At 48.4% G+C, this 21316-nt stretch overlaps 1 protein-coding gene across 1 annotated transcript in view; it reads right to left on the bottom strand.

Annotated features, from left to right (window-relative positions):
* The window catches only part of LOC126293234 (homeobox protein rough-like), a 360457-nt gene that overhangs the window by 146584 nt on the left and 192557 nt on the right, over positions 1–21316 (bottom strand). The gene's annotated exons all lie outside the window — the stretch shown is intronic.

The raw sequence follows: 21316 nt of genomic DNA, 5'->3' as shown, positions 1-21316 counted from the left end.
TTAGCCCCACTAGCCGGCCGCGGTGACCGTGCGGTTCTAGGCGCTGCAACGCGGAACCGCGGGACTGCTACGGTCGCAGGTTCAGATCCTGCCTCGGGCATGGTTGTTTGTGATGTCCTTAGGTTAGTTAGGTTTAAATAGTTCTAAGTTCTAGGGGACTGATGACCTAGGATGTTAAGTCCCATAGTGCTCAGAGCCATTTGAACCATCTTAGCCCCACTCCTCTGTTCTCCACGTGTTTTGGAAACAGACGTTCCACAGCCGCACTTTGCTTTTTCTTTTGCTTGTTGTTCGTGATCACAGGGTCAAATGGTTCAAAAGGCTCTGAGCACTATGGGACTGAACATCTGAGGTCATCAGTCCCCTACAACTTAGAACTACTTAAACCTAACTAGCCTAAGGACGTCACACACATCCATGTCCGAGGCAGGATTCGAGCCTGCGACCGTAGCGGTCGCGCACTTCCGGACTGAAGCGCCTAGAACCGCTCTGTCACCGCGGCCGGCTCCATTTTTGAGCTGCCACCCTGTACATTGCGTTGGTAGTACTGAAACATGAGATACCTGGCATCAGCTCTGACCTGTGACGTCATTAAGAAGGTGGGGAACCATGTCCATTTCTAGCTGCGCTCCGCCGTGTTACCGGCGGTTAAGCGGTTATTCATGAAGAAATATTAACGCCAAAACTCACTATCCACGCGTATGCGCCATCAAAAAAGTTCTCTGGAGGCACTGAGGTGCGACCGACCTACGGCCCAGCAAACCGGGCATCTGAAAAAAAAAGCACACACACACACACACACACACACACACACACACACACACACACATTCACTCACACACACACACACACACACACACACACACACACACACACACACACACACACCAAACTTTGCGACAGTGGGACAAACTGACAGAAAACATGTCGCCGCTCACAACACACTCGTTTGTGTGAAGAAAAAATATTTACGCGACCCAGCTACGAATTACAAAATGTACCAGGAAACGGAGTAAATAATCTCACGCCTGTCTGTACAGAAAAGACAACAAAGATATAATTGTCTCTGTGTGTATGAAGAACCAGAATCTTCTGCAGTCCTCTCTGTTCAGAGTCTTGTTTTTCTCTGCCTATCTGTAGAGATTTCTGGATCACAATACACGTGAGCAGCCAACGTGATTCCGTCTCTGCGAAAAACATGGTGTGCGCAGATGAATACCTGCTACTTTTAACGTGTGTCCTTTAGTCTCGTTTATAGTGATCGATAATCTCCCTGCTGTCCTAGATTTCTGTACGTACTAATCTCTGCGCTATTCATTTCACATTTTTCTTTCATGGATGACTTTTTAGTCGCGTTATGCATCCCACGTGAACAGTAGTCACATAATCAAAATATCCACGGGTGTGCTGCCGGTCTACAGTGTCCAACGGGCACAATATTTCGGCGATCAAACATGTCGCCATCATCTGGTGAACTGACGGACTGAGCTCCTGTGAACGTGCCGGCACGGAGATCCGTACGCTATGGTTGCTGAGAGGGAACTGGGTTCGGTCTACTACTACTGCGTGACTAACGTGCAATTCATTGCACGGTTTTCAGCAGGTTAAGCAGATTAACTGCTGTTCCTGCGTCGTGGATCTCATGTTATTTCAATGGTCCTCTCGTTGTTGATTGTCATCTCGCAGCCACGAATGCTGGTGATCCACTCTGGCTGCATGGAAATTATTCCAGCAACCGGTCCGGCCATCTGGTCGCTGGACGCCAGTGGATCTGGTTTCCCAGTCCCCTGACCAGCGGGTTCCCGGACGTCCTCGCCGACTCGTACAAGTTCGTTGCGAGCGCGCGGAAGCGACGCTTCAACAACGGAACTCCCGCGATGTCGTGGAGCATACGAGTGTCGTAGCCCCTTGGTAGGTGGAGCGCCAGCCGAAGGGCTTTGTTCTGCACTCGTTGCAGCGTCTGAATATGCGTGTCGGCGGCATTTCCGCACACCACAGCCGCGTACTCCAGCACTGGCCTGATTAGTGCGTGAGGCCGCAGTGGGGGGGCAGTGTCGTCGTGGGGTTGAGGCGGGGGTAGAGCGAGCGCATCCGTCCAAGCGCTCGGCCCCTCAGCTCCCTGATGTGTGGTCCCCAGGTCAGGCGTCGATCCATGGTGACGCCGAGGTACTTTCCAGTACGCGACCACTGGATGGGGCCTCCCATTATCCGTACTTGCTGCAGCGCGTCGGGAATGCGGCAGCGCGTGAACACCACCGCCTGGCTCTTCCCGGCGTTGAACTTGAGCCGCCATTTGGTGGCCCAGGCTCCAATCTCGTTGCAGGCGAGCTGCAGGCGGCGGCACATCAGCTGCGCGCTCATGTGTACAGCGCGGTGTGATCGGCGTAGAGCGCCAGATGAACCCTCGGCGTCGTCTTCGGGTCGTCGGCAGTGAAGAGGGAGTACAGCAGGGGTCCAAGGACGGACCCCTGCGGCACTCCCGCACGTATGTGGCGCGCCGTTGACACGCCACCGTCGGCACGCACATGGAACGTGCACCGTCGCAGGTATGACTGGAGAAGGCGGACGTGCGACACGGGTACCCCCTGTACCAGCAGCTTATACAGGAGGCCGTCGTGCCACACGCAATCAAAGGCCTTGGAGACGTCGAGGAGTACCGCCCCAAGGTACTCGCGTCGCTCCACGGCCCCCATCGCCTGCTCCACCAGTCGCAGTAGTTGGTGCTGCGTTGAATGCCCACTGCGGAAACCAAACTGCTCGTCAGGAAGCAGGCCTTCTTCTCTGACGTGGCGCTGTAGCCGTTTGGCGAATATCCTCTCGAAGGTCTTCGAGAGGGAGGGCAGTAGGTTTATCGGGCTGGGGTCCTTGCCAGCCTTCGGAATGGCGACCACCTCTGCGTATTTCCACGCATCTGGGCAGGCGCCTGTGCGGAGGATGGCGTTGAAGATCGCTGCAACAACACGCACTGCTTCCGGTGGCAGCTTCTTCAGCAGTGCGTTGTCGATCCTGTCGCATCCCCCTGCCTTCCTGGGTTGTAGGAAGTCGAGGTGGTGTTGCACTTCTTCTGCAGCGGTTGGTTCAATGACGTCGTCCGCCTCCTGATGGGTCAGGTACAGCGGAAGACGCTCCTGCACCTCCTGGATCGTATCTTCATCGACCACGTTGTCCACAGTGGTGAAGTTCTCGGCGAAGGTGTCCGCGAGCACGCTGGCCTTCATGTCCGGCTCTGCGGCGACGTCACGACCAACTTGTAGCGGCGGGATGCGCTGCCCCTTGCGCAGAAAGCTCCTGGTCACGGCCCAGGCGCTTCCGTCACCGATCCTGAGTGTGGCTATTTTGCCAGCCCAGTCCCGATTACGGTGGCGGCCGACATCTCTCGGCGCAAGCGGTTTAGCAGCCGCTTGCTGGCAGGGTTTCTCGTGATATGCCACTCACGAAAAACCCGGTTCTTCTCCCGGATCAATGCCAAGATATCCGGCGGAAGCTGCTTCGAGTTGTCCTTCGCCTTCCGCGGTCCTCGCGGCGCTGCTGCATCTGCCGCCGCAAGTGTGTAGTGGGTGAATGCTGCTAGTGCTGCACCCACCCCCTCCTCGTCAGGGTCAGGTGTTGCTGCGACCGCCTCCACCAGTGCGCCCAGTCGCTATTGAGGCAGACGCTGCGGTGCTCAGGAGGCGCCATACCGTCTGTGTCCAGGTCGAAGATCACTGGCAGCTGATCGGAAGGTAGGGCACAGCGAGTGGTCGCGATCGCGTTGTGTGCTGCCCCTTTCACAATCGCGATGTCGAGCACGTCGGGACGGCCGCGCGTCGGGTAGTGCGTCGGGTCGAAGGGACCCAGCACCACAGCGTCGTGGTCGTTAACGACGCGGAGCAGCCGTCTGCCGCTGATGGTGGTGACCCTGGAGTTCCGCTCCGGGTGTTTTGCATTGAGATCGCCGCCGATGAACAGGTTCCCGCGCATCGACAGCAGCGTCTCGATGTCCCCGGAGGAGGTGTCCTGACGGCTGCCGGTAGGCCGCCACGAATGTGGCTCACGGAGGTGTTAACCACGACGCCGGTCGTCTCCAGGGTTGGCGTCACCGGGAGTTGCACCTGGTGGAGGCGCAGCGACGTCCTAACGTACACCGCCGTTCCGCCGCCGTGGGTGGCCCGGTCGGTGCGGTAGCAGAGGTAGTTTGCCGCCCGCACATCCACGCCCGGCTTCAGCCAAGTTTCTGTGACGTGTTCGTCTGGCAGAAGCTGGCGGAATTCTCCCGCTTGGGAACGTATGCTGTTCGCGTTCCACACGCAAACGGTTAGACCCTGGATGTGTCTATCCATGTTTGGGTGTGGTAACAGCTGGTGTGGTGGTGGCCTGGGCGGCCGACTGCACTGCGGACGCGATCATCTGCGGGAGTTGGTGCAGGATAAGCTTGAAGTCCTCCCTCAAGACTCTGACTTCATCAGCGACGCTCACTGCGGATGTAAAGTCAGTGCGGGGAGAGGGTGCTGCCTCCTGGGCTCGAACAGCGGGCTGTGCGGCTGCTGGCTCGCGGGTAGGGCGCTCCCTCCGCCGTCCGCGCCGGCGGACGACCCTGGCTGGCGTAGGGTGCTCCCTCGGCGGTCCGCGCCCGCGCACGAGTACCGCCGGTGGCGCAGGCTCCGATGGGTGGATGACCAGGCTGGACGACGGGTCATCCACCCATCGATACATCCGTGCTGGAGTGCCGCAGGGGTCCGTTCTTGGGCCCCTACTGTACTCCCTATACACCGCCGACGCTCCGCGCGTGACGCCGGTGAAGTTGGCACTATATGCTGACGACACTGCGCTGTTCGTGCGGAGCATGAAGGCGGTCGAGATGCGCCGTCTTCTCCAACGAGGTTGCGAGGCCCTTGGCGCCTGGTCGACCAAGTGGCGCCTCAAGCAAAACGCGGCGAAGAGCCAGGCGGTGGTGTTCACGAGACGACCCCTGCCGCCCGATCTTCCGCCAGTCACCGTCATGGGCAGCCCCGTCCCATGGAGCAAGACTGGCCGCTACCTGGGTGTCACACTGGACCACAAGCTGACATGGAAGCCGCACATCGAGGACGTCAGGGGCAGAGCAATAGGGCGCCTACGCGTCCTGTACCCTCTGCTCAATCCCTCGTCTGCGCTGCCGCCTCACCACGGCATCACGCTGTACCTGGCGCTGGTACGTCCAGTGCTGGAATACGCGGCCGTGGTGTGGGGCAACGCGGCCGAAACACACATCAGCAAGCTGCAGAGGGTGCAGAACAGGGCGCTCAAGCTCGCTCTGCGCCTGCCGAGGCTATACTCGACCGCTCGGCTACACGAGCACACCGGAATACCCCTCCTCCGCGACCGCTTCAAGCAATCGGCGCGGGCCTTCTATGAGCGGGCCGAACGGTCCGACAACCGGCTCATCAGGGATCTGGGCCATCCTGCACACCACAGGCCAACAACACGCTGGCCTGACCTGCTGCGGGAGTGAAAACCTCCGCAATAGAGACAGGACATCCCCATCCAGAAAGAAACAAACCAGAGGCCAATCCACGAAGAGAGGTAGTCCCTCCGAAATGTAAGGTTTACGCAGGAATAGCAGTCGACTGCTTAGCCTGCTCCTGCACGGGTCAGGGCAGACCCGTAAGGTAGAAGAGTCTGTGTATGTGGCTCCCCTGGACGTCAGCGGGGGCGGCAGGGCGCTGCTCAACTGATTTGGCGGGTGCCTTGTCGGTGGCAGCGGATGCGTAGCCCCTTCCTGATTGCACCCGCGCGGAACGCGCCGGCTGACCTCTTCTTGATGCGGCGCGCCGGAAGGCAGTGCAGCCGCGGTAACAAGCCACATGCTTTTCGCCGCAATGGCAGCAAGTGGGCGCGTCCGTCCGCGGGACGCCACATGGTCCAGGCCTTGGCAATTGAAGCACTGCGGTGGACCGCGTCTTCTGCGCAGCTTCTCCACGGTGACGCCGGCATCGGCCACGTGCGTCAGCTGGAATATTTTGCGGTTCTCGACGGTGTCATCGCGAACCGCCATAAATAGCGGCATGTCGGAAAAGTCCCTGGGGGACTTAATACGCGCTGTGGCGCGTATCGGGAAGCCCAGGTCCTCGAGCAGCTCCCGCAAGTATCCAGGATCCATACTGAATGGGAGCTTACGGGAGACGACTTTGAGGGCCTTCAGCGGCTCCGAGGAGTAGGTGAAGCTGTGCAGCCCCTCCCTCTCTGCGAGGTCCATGACCCCACGGTAGTCTTCGGCGGTCTTGATGATGACGCGGTTCAAGTCGCGCCCTGCGACTCGAAACGTCACGTTTCCTTTGACCACGGATTTTACTTTTCCCCTGAATTACCTGAAGTCGCCGGTGCACTTGATAACCACGGGAGGTGGCGGGGGCGACTTTTTCTTCTGCCGCTGCTGCTGTTGGTTGTCCATGCGCACACTGGCATCATTGGAGAGGCCAGAGAACCGGTTGCCGGTGTGCATCGCCGACTGCTGTCGAGGGAAGGGTCCTGGATCCCTTCCGCTGGGAGCGTGGGAGAGCTACTAGACGAGCTGGTGGACGACCTTTTGGTGCCGGCTTCCGCGGTCGCGTCAGCTGGCCGTTTACCACGTTCATAGACTCCGGAGGTGGTTTGGCGCCTGGGATGAGGCCCATCCGGGAGGCGAGTTGCCTTTCCGCTTCCGGCGTGTGGGCGGGGTCCCCATGTCTCCATGGTAGTGGTATCATCAGAAGTCGGAGCCGTCACTGCTGCGGCTCGCGTCTGTTGATCGATCTGCTGTGGCGCGCGTGTGGCCGATAGTACGGCCGGCGGGCCACCAACATCGAGAACGCGGGCAAAGGCGTGCCGGGGCACGCCCCCATCCGCCGAAATTGCGCGTCTGCCTCTCTCGGTAACGCCCATCCGTCTGGACCGGCCGGTCGTAGGTGGGCGGCGGTTTGTGACCGCCGTCGGGGCCAGCCCCGCCGAGCGGCCGACCGCCGCGCCACTCGCTACCTCCGCCGAAGCTGAGGTCGCTTAATGACCACGCTGGTCCGTGCTGCGTACCATCTCATCGTCGTCCAGGGGCGTCTGCTGGATTGTTGCCGTTGGCGGGCCGGATGGGGCCGCCGACAGAGCAGGCTCTGCCGCCCGGCGATCCGCCACACCCTCAGCTTCCTCACTGCAGTCCGCTCGGTAAGGCATCGCGGCTGGGCCGATTTAAATACCCTCCGCCCGAGGCGCGCTCCTTCCGCCGTCCGCGCCCCACGCCAGGGTCGCGCGGCGGAGCAGAATCGACGGTGTCTGAGATGACGTCGGTGTGGTGGCTCTGTTCGCCGTGGTCATCACTACTATACGTTTGCTCGATTTACTCTTGATTAACCCAATCGCTGGTTCCCATCACACGGAAGCAGTGATTTTCTTTTGGGGATAAAACGGCCTATGCGTTGATTCAGCGTACACCTAAATCCGTCCACCTGCTTCAGCGTGATGGAGTAACAAACATCTTAACTCGACGAAGAAGACAGTAAGCTATTTCCTGTCAAAAATCGCGTTATGACTATACGGAGTTGGACTGAGCATCTGGAAGGAAAGAACACACCGGTCTACACAAGCGGAACAACACAGTGTTGCCAGACCACCTGCACTGTTGCCAGTCTCATTATTTTTCTCACACACCCCTATGTAGGTAGAACAATGTCCGGGATAGCAAGATGAAATAACAGCTCACCAAAACTGTATCCTGGATTGTGTGCGAAATAAATAAAAAAATCAAATTTATTGATTTTTTTTATATGGAACTTTAGAATTTTTGAAAGGCTTTTTTACGGACTGTATTGACCGGCTTGAATGCGGACAAATACAGTGCTGCATGAAATTTGCCTGTAATATAATTTACAATTCCGATTAATAACATTTTTGAATTCTACGTCATTGCTGATTTAATCAGAGTTCTCGCCTTAAAGGTACAATTAGTCCTTCTGCCACAATATTAATTCATTAGTCGCCATTGATGTTCTTCTCATTGTTGACCGTGTGTATCTATCTAAGTCGGTATCGGTTTCCTTCACTAAGACGGTGGAAACAATGGACTACAATGGTACGTCGCTTTAAAAATGGTTCATATGGCTATGAGCACTATGGGACTTAACATCTGTGGTCATCAGTCCCCTAGAACTTAGAACTACTTAAACCTAACTAACCTAAGGACATCACACACATCCATGCCCGAGGCAGGATTCGAACCTGCGACCGTAGCAGCAGCGCGGTTCCAGACTGAAGCGCCTACAACCGCATGGCCACACCAGCCGGCCGTCGCTTTAAATAATGTTTCGTAAAAATTAGATACGTACGTACCTTTCACTATTTTTTTATTCACAAGACGATAAGACTTGCTCTGCTCGTCGCACAAACCATAAATACTAAAAAGATGGCTGCCTTTCAGCACACACCCAAAATTACATCCATCCCCTACAAGGTAACAATCGGGAAGTGTATCTTAACTTCTTCTTGGAGTATGAAACAAAAGAGAATCCAATGTGAACATTCCTCTCAGTTTAATCTTTGGCGCAGACTTTAAAGTATTGCATGTCTCTGTGTCAGAATGTGGCATTACAATTGCCAGTGCAGATTTCTCGTATCAGCAACCACGACGAATCGATCGCCGACAGTTATCCTCTCGACACCGTCGTCGCTGGTCCAAGTGGAAGCAAATTCATGTCGTTGCCACACACTTGGCACTTTTGACAGTTTAAAAATTTGGACAGCAATCCACTCTGCTGCAAAGACTTAACGATGCTAGCCACATCATCGCCCACAGTATCCTTAACTACTACTAATAATGCCAAGCAAGAAAACGAAGCACTCAACGCTGTCTGCCGTTAGTACTCACTAATAACAACACGAGGCATTGAAATTCAACGCTCAAGAGCTCCACTACATACTATCAAATGCCATTCTCTAACACGCCTTATTTCAAATACGCCGCCCTGCCATGACGTCACATAGTAGAACGTCATAATGTGACGAATCATAGACGAGGCCCGGAATCGTAAGTTCCCTTTCACTCTTTATCTTTGGTTCTTTGCAACTAATGTCAGCGTCAAACTCCCGTTCTCAACTACCTGCCACCAAAAGTGCCGCTTGGCTGGAATCAGACATTATCAGTCGACACAGCCAAACTAAACTGCCAAGTAACTCTTTGTCTTCTAATATTATTGTTACCTCTTTGGTCTTGAACGTACTATTATTCGTCTTTCCTCGTAGTTTTATACCAATTCCTCTCCAACAACAAAAAATTTTGCAACGATTTCATGTTGTCAAATGCTTTATCTAGTTCGAAATACTAAGAGAGGAGGCGCGGGTGCTGGTTAAAGCCTCTCAAGCAGAGCCGACACAAACCATACCGGCGGTCTCTGCCAAGAATCGTCAGGTGCCTTTTCTCTGATGTTTCGGCAATTTCGAGTTTCCTGTGTGTAACTGGCTTGAAACAAATACTGCTCATAATGTCTTTCATGCACCCCTCGGTGCCTGCGAAATGCGTCATTTGTTTCCTGTGAAGAACAAAATTATTTTTAACGTGGAGTTTTGCGTGGCCATTCGATAAACTCGACCCAGATTAGTCTTGTGTGATATTCGTTTTATCTGTGGGTATCGACAGCCACAGTAAGACACGAAGAATTACCAATACTCATTTTCAGCGCCGCCCTGGCCTGTGCCGATGCTGCTGCCATGCTGCAACGCTGCTCAGTTGCTACTGGCGTACTGTCTATTCTTCATGTTTTACTGCCCCTGTTGATACACAGCTATGAAATAAATATCGCAATCGACTAATTTAGGACCACTCTATCCAGCGGTCACGTCAAATCCCGCTTTAAAAATAATTTACTTTATAATGGGAAAGAAGCGAAGGCTTTTAGTTGGTTGTCCCGTGTAAGTGATTGAGCAGAATTTGTTTGAGCCGACTGCACCTACACATTACAGAAACGAAATTGCAAGTATCTGCCGAAACAACAAATAAAATATGCCTGATGATGCTTTTTAGATACACCCTGTATATTAAAATACATTTTTCGATAATGCAGCACAGAATTTAAGTTATCAGTGATTAAGCATACAGCGAAGCTGATACCCTGAGTTTTCTACATCTACATCTACATTTATACTCCGCAAGCCACCCAACGGTGTGTGGCGGACGGCACTTTACTTGCCACTGTCATTACCTCCCTTTCCTGTTCCAGTCGCGTATGGTTCGCGGGAAGAACGACTGCCGGAAAGCCTCCGTGCGCACTCGAATCTCTCTAATTTTACATTCGTGATCTTCTCGGGAGATGTAAGTAGGGGGAAGCAATATATTCGATACCTCATCCAGATACGCACCCTCTCGAAACCTGGACAGCAAGCTACACCGCGATGCAGAGCGCCTCTCTTGCAGAGTCTGCCACTTGAGGTTGCTAAACATCTCCGTAACGCTATCACGGTTACCAAATAACCCTGTGACGAAACGCGCCGCTCTTCTTTGGATCTTCTCTATCTCCTCCGGCAAACCGACATGGTACGGATCACACACAGATGAGCAATACTCAAGTATAGGTCGAACGAGTGTTTTGTAAGCCACCTCCTTTGTTGATGGACTACATTTTCTAAGGACTCTCCCAATGAATCTGAACCTGTCAGCCGCCTTACCAACAATTAATTTTATATGATCATTCCACTTAAGATCGTTCCGCATTCATACTCCCAGATATTTTACAGAAGTAACTGCTACCAGTGTTGGTTCCGCTATCATATAATCGTACAATAATGGAGGTTTTAGAATTTATACCTGTGTATTACGAAAAGAAGCTGTTTAATTGAAACACCACATTGATGATCGCCCCAATGCACGTCATTTTTAGTGGAGTTGTTGTACTAAAGTGTCGGGAAATATTACATCTTGATTTTTTTTGTCTTGCTGCCATAATCAATTGTGCAATATCAGAACTGCCTCCGTATGCCTTTATCTTGCCGAAAGCAAAACTAATCGTCATCTAACAGGAACTCCCTTTTTGAGAAAGGATAGCATGTTGTACACCACGATCTGCACCTGAAAAATATTTACTGCCAGGTCAGTATTTGGGTGTACAGTCCCTCCATTTGTTACAGAGGAGAAAAGGCTTATGTGTGTCTGTAATGTAAGAACATTTGATATACAATAAAGTAGAATCATTACTTGCACACTCTGCACGTGTTAATCAAACTGTGTGTCCGTTAGGTATAAAACCTTTATGATGGTTAACAATTTTAGGGATCTAGGATACATAGAACTCCGTGAATATTTAAAATCTAATTATAACGCAGTACATAACGACGCCAACATGATCAGGATAGAGTCCGTTACCTTGTCAGTACACAGATGAGCGTTTGTACTTGTTATAACTGTTTAACGACAAATGGCCACACTTACTGTTCGTATCTGACACTGCTATTGGAGTTATAAGACATCGAACTCCAGCTCAGGGAAGAGAGTCTCATAGTACCTGAGGCCATACCTAGATATATCTGTGGCACTCAGTCACTATGTACTTTCTATGTTTCCTTGATCCACATCATTTTTAATCATCATAAAGATGTGACACGACTGTCACATATCACTATGCGATACTGTTCGTTTTTCTGCCACAACTTCGTGGTTCTTTTATAGAGCGTAGTGGACATTGAAACGTCCCCTTAGGAAAATTATACATGACTGTGCTTAAACTGACACACAGTATTTTTGGCACAACGCAATCTGACTTTCAAAAATCCCTGCAAAAAAATGGTCCTGACTAACATTAACCTATACGTTTCACAAATCGCTTACCTCACCAAAAATCTTCGTTACTTGAACTACTGCAATACAGCGAGCGCCACTACTGCCAGCTAAATAAAAGATTCAAACTACGGAAGGCACTAACTACTGATAGGGATTAGTTAGCAAATGAAAGTTTTTAATAGAGAACAAACAATGTATTTACCTTAATAGTGTTCAAAAGTCATAATATATATAGCAGTTCATGACATCCATTCTTACAAATTTCAAAACTCCGCCATCTCTCTCTGCACATCCACCACTGCTGGCGGCTCATCTGCAACTGCGCAACGCTACGGGCTGTTAACATCCAGCTGCCCAACACTACAATGGCGAGTATTACAAGAATGCCAACCAGCCACAGACTGCACACAGCACAGCCAGTGATTTTTCATACAGAGCGCTACGTGGCGTTACCAATATAAAAAACCTAAACAGCCTACTTACAACATGTGTCTGGTAGCAAAACTTCGCATTTTTCAGTCTAGGAAGGTGCGTCCCCAGTGCGACGTTCCCCGACGGTTTTCTGCTAAGATGTAGCTCCTCTTGCCAGAATCCCATACCAGCAAACAAGTTGCGACTTTAACTAATGTTGCTCATACCGTACGTAACTGGGCTATGTACGGCTCTGTTTGAAAGGGAATAGCTTGTTAATGACGTAGCGTCCAGCGGTACAGTCTGCTTTCCTACACAGCAACTAAACTGGCTGCAAACAGTAATCTTTAGCTGTGATCCTACAGTCAAATAGCTTATGCATAGGCTAGAATAGCGAGTTAACAAAATAAACAGACATAATAAATAAAAGATAAGTGAATTATTAGAAAATTAGTTCTATTCTAACATCTGTAATTGATGTAGACGACAGAGAATTATGTCGAAAGATGTTTATTTATGTTTATTTAAGAATATACATCTCAAATAAACGGAAAGAGGTCCTAAGATAGCTAAAGACGATACACAGAAATGATCTTGTTAAATGAGTACAGTTGCAGTGAGAGCATTACGAGAACGGTAGCAGAATCCACAAGCTGAATAGTCGTTGAAGGTTCACGAAAAAAAAAGCTCATTTCGAGCACACATTAACGAAATGTTTGTCAGCACATACTAATTCAAAGGCGCTTCAGTCCGGAACCGCGCTGCTGCTACGGTCGCAGGTTCGAATTCTGCCTCGGGCATGGATGTGTGTGATGTCCTTAGGTTAGTTAGGTTTAAGTAGTTCTAAGTTTTAGGGGACTGATGACCTCAGCAGTTAAGTCCCTTAGTGCTAAGAGACATTTGAACCATCCATTACTGTCACGCGACTTTTCCAAGGTTGGGCGACCCACAAATGATAGGCCTAAATACAATCTATTGTATTCCTAAGCTGTTGATCTCAGTGTGATGGTTTTTTTAATGTGCACAGTGACCAAGCTCAATGATCAGTTACTTAAAAATTCAGAGATGGGAATGAGCATTTTACTCTCCCATCTTGTATGATCATAGTTTTTGTTATTACTGTTTTCGAGTTCCCGTTTCTGTAGGACTTACTTTTCTGTTGTTTCACTATACTGCTACAAATTTACTTTAAGGCAAAGATAACAGCTTTCAAAGATTTTATACTTGACAAATACATTGTTGTACACGTGCACACTATCTACATAATCTTATGTTTCTACTTTAGTCTATGCAAAATTCATCATATTATCGTCGTGAATATGTGCATGCCTATCTTTTATCCTCTATATCAGATGCTATTGATGATGAGCAACACGCCTAAATACCTGTATGGTGCAAGTTAAGCTATGGGCCCTCTCACATCCTCCAACCATAGTGCCTTCAAGCTAGACGAGTTTCGTTTCTTTGTAGTTTTTTCGTTTGATGCTTATTTCGTGAGATATTTGGCCCGGTCACTATCAACAAATGGTTCAAATGGTTCTGAGCACTAAGGGACTTAACTTCTGAGATCATCAGTCCCCTAGAATCTAGAACTGCTTAAACCTAACTAAGAACATCATACACGACCATGCCCAAGGCAGGATTGGAACCTGCGACCCTAGCGGTCGCGCGGTTCCAAACTGTAGCGCCTAGAACCACTCGGCCACTACGACCGGACAATTTTTTTCCAATCTTTATGCTAAGTAATGGCAAAGAAATACATGTTTGACCAACAACTGTGTACTGATGTATATTTTTCCTATACATATCTCCTAAGTTTTGGTCTCAATGTTTCAGGTGAGAAGACAGATAGATGACTTACGCTGGAGAACACCTCAGGCAGTTTCCATCCCTCCACGGACAACCTGCAGCAGCCCTCGCCAGTGCGGATCTGCCAATCTGTTTTTTATTTTGTAATAAAAATTCAAAATCTTAGCTGTAATGTGAAAAATGCAATGACCATATTAGTAACCTGCCATTCTTTTCTTTGTACAAAAACGCAGCAAGGATACCAATCCAGCACTTGGAACTCAAACACCAACCCACAAACCTTAAGTTCTCATCGCAGTTAGGGCCAACTTTCGCAATATCGCCGTTTGTGCAGATCTTGTGTTCCCAAATATTGCTCACCGAATACACTCCTCCCGTCAGATCACCGAAGTTAAGCGCTGCCGTGCTGGGCTAGCACTCGAATGGGTGACCATCCGGTCTGCCGAGCGCTGTCGGTCAGCAGAGTGTACTCAGCCGTTGTGAGACAACTTGATTGAGAAGTAGCCGTTCGGCTCTCGGAAACTGACATACGGCTTGGTGAGTGGTGCGCTGTCCACATGCCCCTCCATATCCACATCCAGCGACGCTTATAGGCTGTGGATGACACGGCGGCCGGTCGGTACCGGTGGGTCCGCCAGGGCTTGTGGACAGGATTTACGAATACTGTCCTAGCCAGTGCGTCTCCCCAACTACCTGCAGCACTGCACTCGATGGAACACAATGAAGCGAGGGAAATTGCGATGATAGCCTTTTACGTTTTAACAAATACAGCTAAGCAAAACAAATTTGAAGCTTAGAGATGGAATCTGCAGTGCGTGACAAAAAAAAGTGAAGCACTTAGAAGACACGGTTATATGTCTATGTAACTTCGTACACGTTCACACGCTCGGCTGATATGTAGATGATTAGAATTGCAATTCTCTCTGCCAGTTAGAACGGCTGCCATAGTGCATTAGCATTGTTACTGTTTAGTGTAGTCAACAGGCCTGGTAGGGTATACAATGGGCGTGAACAGCGTCAGATGTTGAAGATCCACTTTGAAGGACATGGGGAGGCTAAGTACTCGCGTGAGATAGTGTTATCAGCACCTGACACAGTTTCAAAGGGGCCGATTTGTAGGTCTCCATTTTACAGGCTCATTGAATCGTGCTACATGCAGGTTCGTCTGGTATTCGGATATGATCTTCACTCAATGTTAGGTTGATTGGGAACTTGATGGCTGGCATACTCGTCATCAAGGGTACAGTCGCCCAAGTCTAATCACCACAAGGGGGTTTCGTTTTATTGCGCACCCTTTCACATCTGCACCATCTCAGAACAAGTAATGGGCGTTCTGTGTCATTCTGTACCAGTGGTCTAACAGCAGCCTCACTAGGAATTACCATCCCATGCATAGCCTGCTGCTCACACAACACAAACAGTTGCGATTGGCGTGGTGCTATCACCAGGAAGGATGGACAGGTGATTAATGGGGTCGCACTGTGTTCAGTAATGAAACATGGCTCTGCTCTGTCCTCGATGACCACCATCGACTAGTATGCTGTGGCTGCAACCTGGGGAAAGTTCTCATTCTTCCCATGTTTTGGAGATGTTCAACGGTGTCACTCCTGGCATCATGGTGTTGGCAGCCATAGGGTATGACTTCAGGGTATGGCCGGTTGTGAGTTAGGAAACTCTGATGTCCCAATGGTACGTCACGGACATCCTGTGTCCTCATGCTTTACCTCATTGTGCTGCCATTTTTCAACAGGACAATGCTCGTCCACATATGGTACTTCATGTGTGGGACCAACTCGGATGTTGTTATCATCCCATGGTCAGTGTCCAGGCTATCGATGACTTGGTATTATGGGCTAGCTTACCTCAGGAGAGGATACAATGGCAACCTCCGCAAACAAATCAATGCATGCATCTAGGTCAGTGGGGGTTGGGGGGGGGGCAGGGGGGTCTATGCAACACCATACTGAAAAGCGGGCCCATACTACCAAGTTCTTTGTAAATCTGACTCCATTCTGTAATCACACAAATAACATCACCTACCCTCTCAACCCATGAAGATTAATATGTTTTCCTCCTCCCCTTCTGGATACTTAATATTTTTGTCAGACAGTGTACCAATAGTTTACTGTTTACTTTGCAAAACCACAACTGCCACATATACACTTACGGGTTTATTCTGATAGAGAGAAAACGCCAACCAGCTAGTTTTAATAATGCTATTTGTTCAGGTAAATAGCTCCGTTACCGAACCAACAGATTCGTGATGAGAACGCTCTTCACATTAAGGTAGAGTTTGTTGTTGTTTACGTTAGTTTTCACTTTTCATTCTCCCTTGTGGTGAAAATTCCTTGGGGTGGTGGTCCCATCGAAAATCTTGTATCATTACTTTGCAATGCTGACTAGATGTGTACATGCCATAGTGAAGACTAAATGAAGCACTATTTTGATATACAGACTTTCAGGGATATACTTGCAAGTGCAGAAATTTTCATCGATGACTCGGGAGAGAGTACTGAGCAACACTGCATCAGCATTTACATTATTTGCAGACTAATAATTATGGCTTTTAGAAGGAGTATGTTTTCAGGCTGCACATAGCATATGGCACAAGCAAGTCATTAACGTTTATTTTCCCTTGTTCAACAGGTTAGATAATGGAGTATGGACGCATCGACGCACAATAGAGACTGTATTCTGAGAGGCGTAGTACACTTCGTAGTGCAGTTATGACTGTGAAGAAAACAACACGTAGTAAATTATGTGGCATGTTTGCGAGAAGACTGTTAGACACATGGAAAAAACAATTAACACACTGAAGTGGATACATATTACGGTAACAATGCCCACAATATTTGCACCTATATCCCCTAACACGTTCCATATACATACGTGACAGTTTACATCACCCCCCCCCCCCCCCCTACCGAGCGAGGTGGCGCAGTGGTTAGCACACTGGACTCGGATTCGGAAGGACGACGGTTCAATCCCGCGTCCGGCCATCCTGATTTAGGTTTTCCGTGATTTACCTAAATCGGTTCATGCAAATACCGGGATGGTTCCTTTGAGAGATCACCGCTGACTTCCTTCCCCATCCTTCCCTAATCTGATGAGACCAATGACCTCCCTGTTTGGTCTCCTCCACCAAATCAACCCAACCAATCACCTCCCCCCCTCTCCGCCACACACACACACACACACACACACACACACACACACACACACACACAAACACACGCCAAAACATTTTGCCTCATTGAAGGATGTACAAAAATACGGCGATATCACTGTGTATGACTTCTGTCATAACAGCTACTCCGTCAGCTATTGCTACGGGAGTCTTCAATAATACTGATATATTTATGTTTGTTTTTTCACATAATGGGGTACACACTAGCGTAAGAGCTCATATACAAATGATAATCATCACTCTCGATTACTTACCACCCAAATGAAACTCAGCGTTTAACAGAGATGGCGGAGAGAGGAACCGTATTAGCAGCTCGAATTCCCCCGAACTCTACTGTGCACCTTAGACCTGGCATTATCGTCGAATGAATCTTTTTTAAGCTGCTGCTTTTGTTGTTTAACTAAAATTCCTGAGGATTCCTCCAACGAATCTGTCTGGCATCTGCCTTACCAGCGATTAATTTTATGTGGTCGTTCCACAGTAGCGTTCCCATACTCGTAGATATTTTATGGACATGAATGCCTCTAGTGGCTGTTCTGCGATCGTGTAATCACACAATAAAGGGTCTTTCTGTCTATGTATTCGCAGTGTCTGTGTTGAGGGTCAATTGCCAGTCCCCGTACCAAGTACTGATGCTCTGTGGGTTTTCCTGCATTTCGCTATAATTTTCTACCGTTGAGACTTCTCTGCATACGACAACATCCACGAAATGCTTCATAGAACTTCCGCCGTTATCTACTACGTTCTTTCTTGTGAAAAGTAATAGTCCTATAATACTCCTTTTGGACACTCCTGAGTCCCTTTTACGTCTGAATCGTTCTCTCCGTCAGAAGGATGTACTGTATTGTAGTTGGCTAGGCACTCTTCAAAGTAATCGCACAGCTGATGTGATATTCCGTACCCTCGTATCTTGTTCATTAGCCGAAAGTGCGAAAGGGTATTGAACGCCTTTCGGAAGACAAGGAACACAGCATCTTCCTTGGGTGCTGGTACCCACCGCCTTCTGGGTGTCGTGGAGGTACAACAGCGGATATTGTCCGCCTCCGAAATGTCATAGTAAGTGAGCGTAAAACACGTTCCAAAATCCTACAAAAGACTGACGTCGAGGTAATGGCATACAAATCTGTCAGCCTGTTCGATGGCGCTTGTTGTAAACAGAAATGACCTGCGCTTTTTTCTCGAGTCAATTCCTCAAGTCCTCCGGCTACCTACGGCACTCTGCTGCTAGGAGAGGAGCAAAGTTCTTTCCCATATTTTTTGTCATCAGTCTTATGAGAAATGTCGAATACTAATATCTTCCTCCTCCTGCTCCTCTCCTGTGCCAGCCTCTTCGTCTCTAGCATTTGCACCCTGTATCCTCAGTTATTTGCTGCAGATATTCCAACCTCTGTCTTCCTCTACAGTTTTTACCTACTATAGCTCCCTTACCCACTACGGCATAATTTAATCATAGCTACACTTGGTTTAAGAATCATCAAAGAAGGTTGTATTCATGGAAGAAGCCTGGAGATACTAGAAGGTATCATATACTTTATATAATAGTAAGACAGAGATTTAGGAACCAGGTTTTAAATTGTAAGACATTTCCAGGGGCAGATGTGGACTCTGACCACAATTTATTGGTTATGAACTGTAGACTAAAACTGAAGAAACTGCAAAAAGGCGGGAATTTAAGGAGATGGGACCTGGATAAACTGACGAAACCAGAGGTTGTAGAGAGTTTCAGGGAGAGCATAAGGGAACAATTGACAGGGATGGGGCAAAGAAATACAGTAGAAGAAGAATGGGTAACTTTAAGGGATGAAGTAGTGAAGGCAGCAGAGGATCAAGCAGGTAAAAAGACGAGGGCTAGTAGAAATCCTTGCGTAACAGAAGAGATATTTAATTGATGAAAGGAGAAAATATAAAAATGCAGTAAATGAAGCAGGCAAAAAGGAATACAAACGACTCAAAAATAAGATCAATAGGAAGTGCAAAATGGCTGAGCAGGGATGGCTAGAGGATAAATGTAAGGATGTAGAGGCTTATCACATTAGAGGTAAGATACATACTGCCTACAGGAAAATTAAGGAGACGTTTGGAGAAAAGAGAACCACTTGTATGAAATCAAGAGCTCAGATGGAACCCAGTTCTAAGCAAAGAAGGGAAAGCAGAGAGGTGGAAGGAGTATATAGAGGGACTATACAAGGGCGATGTACTTGCGGAAAATATTATCAAAATGGAAGAGGACGTAGATGAAGATTAAATGGGAGATACCATACTGCGTGAAGAGTTTGACAGAGCACTGAAAGACCTGAGTCGAAACAAGGCCCTGGGAGTAGACAACATTCCATTAGAACTAATGACAGCCATGGGAGAGCCAGTCCTGACAAAACTATACCATCTGGTAGCAAGATGTATGAGACAGGTGAAATATCCTCAGACTTCAAAAAGAATATAATAATTCCGATCCCAAAGAAAGCAGGTGTTGACAGATGTGAAAATTACCGAACTATCAGTTTAATAAGTCACGGCTGCAAAATACTAACGCGAATTCTGTACAGACGAATGGAAAAACTGGTACAAGCCGACCTCGGGGAAGATCAGTTTGGTTTCTGTAGAAATATTGGAACACGTGAGGCAATACTGACCCTAAGACTTACTTAGAAGAAAGATTAAGGAAAGGCAGATCTACGTTTCTAGCATTTGCAGACTTAGAGAAAGCTTTTGATAATGTTGACTGGAATACTCTCTTTCAAATACTAAAGGTGGCAGGGGTAAAATACAGGAAGCGAAGGGCTATTTGTACAAAAACCAGGTGGCAGTTAATGAGTCGAGGGGCATGAAAGGGAAGTAGTGGTTGGGAAGGGATCGAGACAGGGATGTAGCCTCTCCCCGATGTTATTCAATCTGTTTATTGAGCAAGCAGTAACGGAAATAAAAGATAAATTCGGAGTAAGTATGAAAATCCATGGAGAAGAAATAAAAACTTTGACGTTCGCCGATGACATTGTAATTATGTCACAGACAGCAAAGGACTTGGAAGAGCAGCTGAACGGAATGGACCTTGAAAGGAAGATATAAAATGAACATCAACAAAAGCAAAACGAGGATAAAGGAATGTAGTCCAATTAAGTAGGGTGATGCTGAGGGAATTAGATTAGTAAATGAGACACTTAAAGTAGTAAATGAGTTTTTCTATTAGGGGAGCAAAATAACTGATGATGGTCGAAGTAGAGAGGATATAACTTGTAGACTGGCAATGGCAGGAAAAGCGTTTCTGAAGAAGAGAAATTTGTAACATCGAGTATAGATTTAAATGTCAGGAAGTCGTTTCTGAAAGTATTTGTATGGAGTGTAGCCATGGATGGAAGTGAAACACGGATGATAAATAGTTTGGACAAGAAGAGAATAGAAGCTTTCGAAATGTGGTACTTAAGAAGAATGCTGAAAATTAGATGTGTAGATTACATAACTAATGAGGAGGTATTGAATAGAATTGGGGAGAAGAGGAGTTTTGTGGCACAACTTGACTACAAGAAGGGATACATTGGTAGGACATGATCTGTGACATCAAGGGATGACCAATTTAGTATTGGAGGGCAGCGTGGAGGGTAAAAATCGCAGAGGGAGACCAAGAGATGAATACACTAAGCAGATTCAGAAGGATGTAGGCTGCAATAGGTACTGGGAGATGAAGAAGTTGCACAGGATAGAGTAGCATGGAGAGCTACATCAAAACAGCCTCAGGACTGAAGATCATAACAACAACAACAGCTCCCTTTAATACCACGGAAGTTATTCTCTGATATCTTAACATATGTCTCTTCTTCTTGCCAGTGTCTTCCATAATTGTATTCTTCTCTTCGCCGATTCTACGGAGAACCTCCTCATTCATTACCAATTTTCAACATTCTTCTGTTGCACCATACTTCAAATACTTCGAGTCTCTTCTGATCCCGTTTTCAGCCAGTGCATGCTGTGCCTCAAAAGTACGTACGTTCTCAATAATTTCTTTCTCAAAGTAAGTCCTACGTTTGATACCAGTAGACTTCTCTTCGCCAAAAATGCCCTTGATGCCATTGCTAGCCTCCATTTTATGTCCTCCGTCCGTCGTGGGTTATTTTACCGCCTACTCAGAAGAATTAATTAACTTCGTGTACTTCGCGATCACCAATTGT

This window comes from Schistocerca gregaria, chromosome 10 (genome assembly GCF_023897955.1).
Source record: "Schistocerca gregaria isolate iqSchGreg1 chromosome 10, iqSchGreg1.2, whole genome shotgun sequence".
Classification (NCBI taxonomy): Eukaryota; Metazoa; Arthropoda; class Insecta; order Orthoptera; family Acrididae; genus Schistocerca; species Schistocerca gregaria.
The sequence above is the reverse complement of the archived record's forward strand: the minus strand, read 5'-3'. Positions and strand labels throughout refer to the sequence as shown.